General features: G+C 32.3%; 1 protein-coding gene across 4 annotated transcripts in view; it reads left to right on the top strand.

Annotated features, from left to right (window-relative positions):
- The first annotated feature begins 742 nt into the window (after window positions 1–742).
- LOC131956409 (rho GTPase-activating protein 21) overlaps window positions 743–6,000 on the top strand; it is a 55,060-nt gene continuing 49,802 nt past the window's right edge. For 3 of the 4 annotated variants that reach the window (XM_059320859.1, XM_059320841.1, XM_059320834.1), the window contains exon 1: window positions 757–844. The gene's annotated coding sequence lies outside the window, so the exon portion shown is untranslated. Of the gene's footprint in view, window positions 845–6,000 lie in introns of all 4 variants that reach the window. The other variant, XM_059320851.1, reaches the window with a different exon arrangement.

Raw genomic sequence — 6,000 nt, 5'->3', positions numbered from 1 at the left:
CAAGAAGCCAATACACATATCAAGCTTCCTTGTTTATAAATTTTTGTCCGGCTTCTCTAAAGTTTTGAAAAACATAAAATAATGTGATACAAATGAATTTGGACATATTTTTGTCTGATTTATTGTCTGATGATGGATATACTTTGAAATAAAATAGGTTAAACAACTACTCAATTAGGAAATGGATCAATTTAAAATTCAGTGAAGCAGGCTACTAGCATATATATATATATATATATATATATATATATATATATATATATATATATATATATATATATATATAATGTGTGTGTGTGTGTGTGTGTGTATGGGGCCCAGTTTTTTTTTTTTTTGCGGGGTAGCCTTTCTTATAGTTCCGCCACTGCCCATATTTATTAGATTCAAGGTCAATTAATAATCAACAGGCGTTTCTTTGGCAGGTTTTTTTTTTTGGGGGGGGGGGGGGAAGGATGCCAAGCTAAATAACAAAAGTTTATAAATTATAAATTTTAAAATAACATAAGAAACCAATAACAGTGTTATCAATCATAGTTCTTTATAAAATAATGCCCATGCAGTTAGTCTAATTAAAAATAAGATTCGCATGAGTATTTAAAATTAATACCATAAATATTAAAATCACATAATTAATTATTAATAAAGTATACAGAAAAATGCGAATTCAAAAGTTATTTCTGGGGAAATTCATTCTGTTATTTTTATACGATACAATTTATTTATTTGCAAAACCGGAAGTTGAAATGGTTTAATATATCGTCAGGTTTGGATTTGTTTAGACTACTTCTGTGTGTAGATTTACTTCACTATCAAATGGCTATTAATTTGTTTTGTGGCAAATTAAGTTAGTTTTTTTTTTAAATTAAATATAGATTAGATTTTTACAAAATATAATTTGCGATTTGTAAAATGTTGAGGTCTTACGAATAATTGTTTAGGCCTAGATTTACTAGATTTAGAATTTAGGGTAATCTATCGTTTTGGGTACGTAAAATCGCCCGCGGCTATTTATGTACGAAAACGTACCTCGTTGTCAAGGCTTTAATAGAAGTATATTGTCATACTTTTGTGTCAAATATTATAGATAAATGAATAATAAACCTAAATCAATGGCTAAATATAATATATATCGATATAGGCCAGAAATTAACTTTAAACAGCAGTGTCTGAGAGCAAGATTTGCTATATAAACAGCAGCCATTTGTAAAATAGAGTGGCTTCCCCCTGAATCTGGCGCTAAAAGCTTATAAAAATAAAACTTAGACAAGATGGCTGCTATAGTAAATGAGCATGGTTGCATCTGTTGGAAACATCGCTAGTCTTCATTTATTACGGAAAAGTTTTAATTCAATTGTTTAAAAACAGGTACATAAATGAATCAAGGAAACATTTTTGAATTTTTAAAAACATAAATCCTCCTCAAAATGTGAAATAATTATTAAAATTTAAGGAGTCACCTGTTTTTCACATTACAAATCGCGAGCGATTTTACGTACCCAAAACGATATATTACCGAATTTAGATCTAGATCTAGATTTCTAGATCTAGATCTAGATCTAGAGATCTAGACTAGATCTAGATTCTACTAAAACTAAATCTAGATTGACTAGATCTAGATCTAGAATAATAAGAATAGAATGCAGGACTAGATCTAGATTCTAGATCTAAAGATCTATCTACTCTCAACTAGATCTAGAGATCTAGAAATCTAGATATCAATTATGGGTAATCTATCGTTTAAAATCGCCCGCGGCTATTAATGTACGAAAACCTTACCTCATTGTCAAGGCTTTAAACTTTAAAAGAAGTTAATTGTCATATATTTGTGTCAAATATTATAGATAAATGAATAATAAACCTAAATCAATGGCTAAATATATCGCGATATAGGCCAGAAATTAACTTTAAACAGCAGCGTCTGAGAGCAAGATTTGCTATATAAACAGCAGCCATTTGTAAAATAGAGTGGCTTCCCCCTGAATCTGCGCTATAAGCTTATAAAAATAAAACTTAAACAAGATGGCTGCTATAGTAAATGAGCATGGTTGCATATGTTGGAAACATCGCTAGTCTTCATTTATTACGGAAAAGTTTTAATTCAATTGTTTAAAAACGGGTACATAAATGAAACAAGGAAACTTTTTTGTATTTTAAAAAACATAAATCCTCCTCAAAATGTGAAATAATTATTAAAATTTAAGGAGTCACCTGTTTTTCACATTACTAGTCGCGGGCGATTTTACGTACCCAAAACGATAGATTACCCAATTATGACAATTATCAAGTTATCTAGTAGAAGTCTAGATTTCTAGATATAGGCCTAATATTCTAGAATGAGTTGAATAAGAATGAGAATCTAGATCTAGATGTCTAGATCCTAGATCTAGTCTCTAGACTTTTACTCTAGACTCTAGAGTCTAAAGAAGATTCAAGCAATCAATAGTTTTAGTTAGTTACTCAACTTCAATGGTTATGAACTACTTGACTTAGTCATGAGTGTTTTAAAGAAATAATTAATAATTCTATATTCACTCTCACTTAATCGAATGTTGATCTGGATTAGTAAGATGATAAATTATTAAAATGATAAGTAAATAAGTAGGGCCTAACTATAGATAATCTCATATGGATAGCAAAGTTAGTTAACATGCCATGGTGTATGCACTTTAGGGCTGCTGATTTCTTAACCAATATGGACTCACAATGAACCCTAACTAAAACATATCTGGATTTTTTTCCTGCTGACAAAAAATACGAGCGGGCAATATTCTTTGAATTTTGTTTGTCCACACTACCGCCCAGATGTGGATGGGCAAGCTGTATAAAAGCATTGACTATACGCTTATTACCCTCTGTAATATTTGGGGTAGAACACCTCTTGGCAAACACCTAGGCGTTATCGGCGTCACAGGATGCTCCTGAGAGCCACCAGTTACACTACTGCAAGGGTAAAATGAGTAATGCTCATGGGGGAGCAAGGGCATCAGCGGTCACCCCTGGTGTTGTTTGAGTGTTATATCAAGTAGTACCCCTGATGCCCAATCTGCTGACCCCAGGTGTTATATAGCACAGGGGAATTTATTCATTGATTATAATAGCCTACCTTGCTTTAGTGTATGGCACTCTTTGAAATGAATGTATGCACTATAGTGCTCATCAGTGTTTCTTCCAGACTTTTTTTACTCTGGGGGTGCACTTGAAATTTTCGGGTGGAAGGGGGGGGGTGGTGGACACAGTATATATTTTCAATATAAATTCCATTTTGTTCGGGGGGGGGGGGGGGGGGGCGGTAGACTTCTTGAAGAGATGCCTGGAAGAAACTGTGGTGCTCATGGAAGTGCACTGGCATGGTCCTGAGGATGCTTCTGGTGCGATTTGACCATTGACTGAAGTAGTATATGTGACCTTCAGTGTATGACGCCCAATCAGCGAACTCCAGGTTGCAAAATAGCTGCTTGGAAACTCAGGGTGCCACCCACACACAGCTGTTGGGGCACTGTATCTCTGAATTAAAATGTTTTTATGGCAAAAACTTCCTCTCAATGTTTCATTTCAAAGTAGCTGTTGAGTTACAGACATGCAGACCAAGGCACACATACTTTCATTTCTTATAGATAAATCTAGTGGTTGGAAGATAAACCTTTCCATTTTGTCATTTTTCAATCAGATAGATAGTGAGTTAATGATTGTTTTATAAATAGATTTATTTCACTACCTAAAATATGAGCATTAGAATTTGTGTTTTGTAAACTTAAAATAGATACATTTCATTGGAATATGTTAAATTAGGAAATAATTTAAAATTAAAATTTATGATACATACAATATTAGATGATAATATTAGCTGCGATTTGTGTTAAGGACCCAGGTTTTGATGCAAATTAGCATTTGTGTTAAGGACCCAGGGTTTGATGCAAATTACCTTTTTTTGAATTTAAATTAAAAAAATTAGTGAAAAAGCTTGCCCATTTTAATACACTGTTCTGACTTAGTATTTAGTGAAGAGCTCAAATTTAAAATGATGATCACATAATAATTAATATTGATATATTGATTTAATATGTAGTTTTTCTCTGTATATTCCTGATATAAATCTCTGTCATTGGACTTGTTGACATGTCAGTCCTGTATTTCACATGGAATTTTTTTATATTGGTATATTGTATCTAGGACAGTTATATTTTCTGGACCACGTTGTGATCAGAATTGAAATACAGTTTTTTAAAATCACTCGTTGCCATTGGCACTATTAGAATAAAAATCTTATTGCTATAGAGTACCTTCCAGTTACAGTTGCATCTTCTTAGTACTTTCTTAAACAAAGTTTTTTGTGGAAAGGTGTTCTGTAAGAAATATTAATGGCCAAATCTTCTTCTTCTTGTTCTTAATTTTAGTATTGGAAGGGATCCCCTCCAACACAATTAAGTATACGTGTCAACTGTTTATGCGCCATTGAGTCCATTGACTCCAATTTCAGCCTGCTTTTCTTTGTAGATTTGCTTCCATAGTCTTTGTCCAACCAAGAACAAACTACAAGGCAGCAGTTGTTAGTTGCACTGCTAGATGCAAATTATGGAGGCTTTTGCACTTATTATGCATTGAGAGTGACAAAACTTTTATTTTGGTGTTAGCTTTTGTTTGCTACTAGTTATAATTGCTTGGGAGATTTTTTTTATTAGTAACACTAACTGGAGTCTGCATGCCAGTTCACACTGACTGGGGCAGAAAAATTCAGCTTGGACTTAGATATGATCTCTTAATGGAATAATTATTTTACTCCTGGTAGCCAGATACATATGTTCAGGTCCATTTTGGCCAGTAAGCTTTTTTTTTTAATGCTAGTTGTCTTAAGAAAGATAATCTCTATTCAAATGTATACCTTTTTTATTTGTAAGAGTTATTCCTCTTTTATGGTTGATATGTTTACAACAGTTGTTAATTTTTCATGAGAGAAATTTCTAAATAAACCGGGAGTGATCTCCCCTAAACTTTCTCGAATATTTTTATATAAAATAACAGGGGATGGGAACTCGGGCTATAGACATGATTTTTAATCCATTTTAAATACTTAAAGTTTTAAAAATAGAATAAAATCTCGTAGACAAAAGAATTACACACCAAGTGAACGCTAAATAAAAAAGTGCATAATAGTACTTTAAAAATTTACATTAGTTTTTTGAGAAATCAGAAGTAGCGTAAATTACTACTTCCGTTCAACGGAAATGACTCAAAATTTAACAGAAGGTAGAGAATTAGATCTTTTACTTACATGTGAAATTTCATTTATCTATCTGAACTAGTACTCAAGTTATAGGCTTTTGAAAATTTCGAAGTAGGAAAAGTACCACTTCCGGTTATCGGAAATCGCTCAAAAGTTGATACGGATCTACGATTTTGATAAAATACTTATATATGAAATTTCATCAACCTAACATGTAAGTTTTTAAAGTACTAATAATATTGCGCACTATTATGCACATTTTGTTTTAGCGTTCGCTTGGTGCGCAATGCTTTTTTTCCACAAGATTCTATTCTATTTTTAAAAGTTTAAGTAATTAAAAATCAAGTCTGTATTCCGAGTTATATAAGAATATTCAAGAAAGTTTAGGGGAGATCACTCCCGGTTTATTTAAAACAAATTATGAGTTGATTAGGCAGTATATTTGTTTGGAATTAAGAAATTTCTATTTCTGAAGGTATTGTTATCATGTGGATTGTTTTGTAAATAAAAATAGTTGTAACTGTAACCACATTATTGATACATCATGGTCATACACAGCACCTTAATGTGCATGTGTCTCTCCTATAGAATAACATTGTGGTGTACCAGACACCAAGAATAAGTTAGAATATGTTGGTCTTATGTCTAGCAACTTGTACTCAACAGGTATCACATTCAGCTACAGTGCTAGATAATGGCTCTATTGTCTGGGTATAGCTTGCTCTTGGTGTTAATAAGTTAACTGACATTACATTTTGAAAATGAACTTTGTGTAAATA

Source organism: Physella acuta, unplaced genomic scaffold, assembly GCF_028476545.2.
Source record: "Physella acuta isolate Inbredline_101_S28 unplaced genomic scaffold, ASM2847654v3 ptg000079l, whole genome shotgun sequence".
Classification (NCBI taxonomy): Eukaryota; Metazoa; Mollusca; class Gastropoda; family Physidae; genus Physella; species Physella acuta.
The sequence above is the reverse complement of the archived record's forward strand: the minus strand, read 5'-3'. Positions and strand labels throughout refer to the sequence as shown.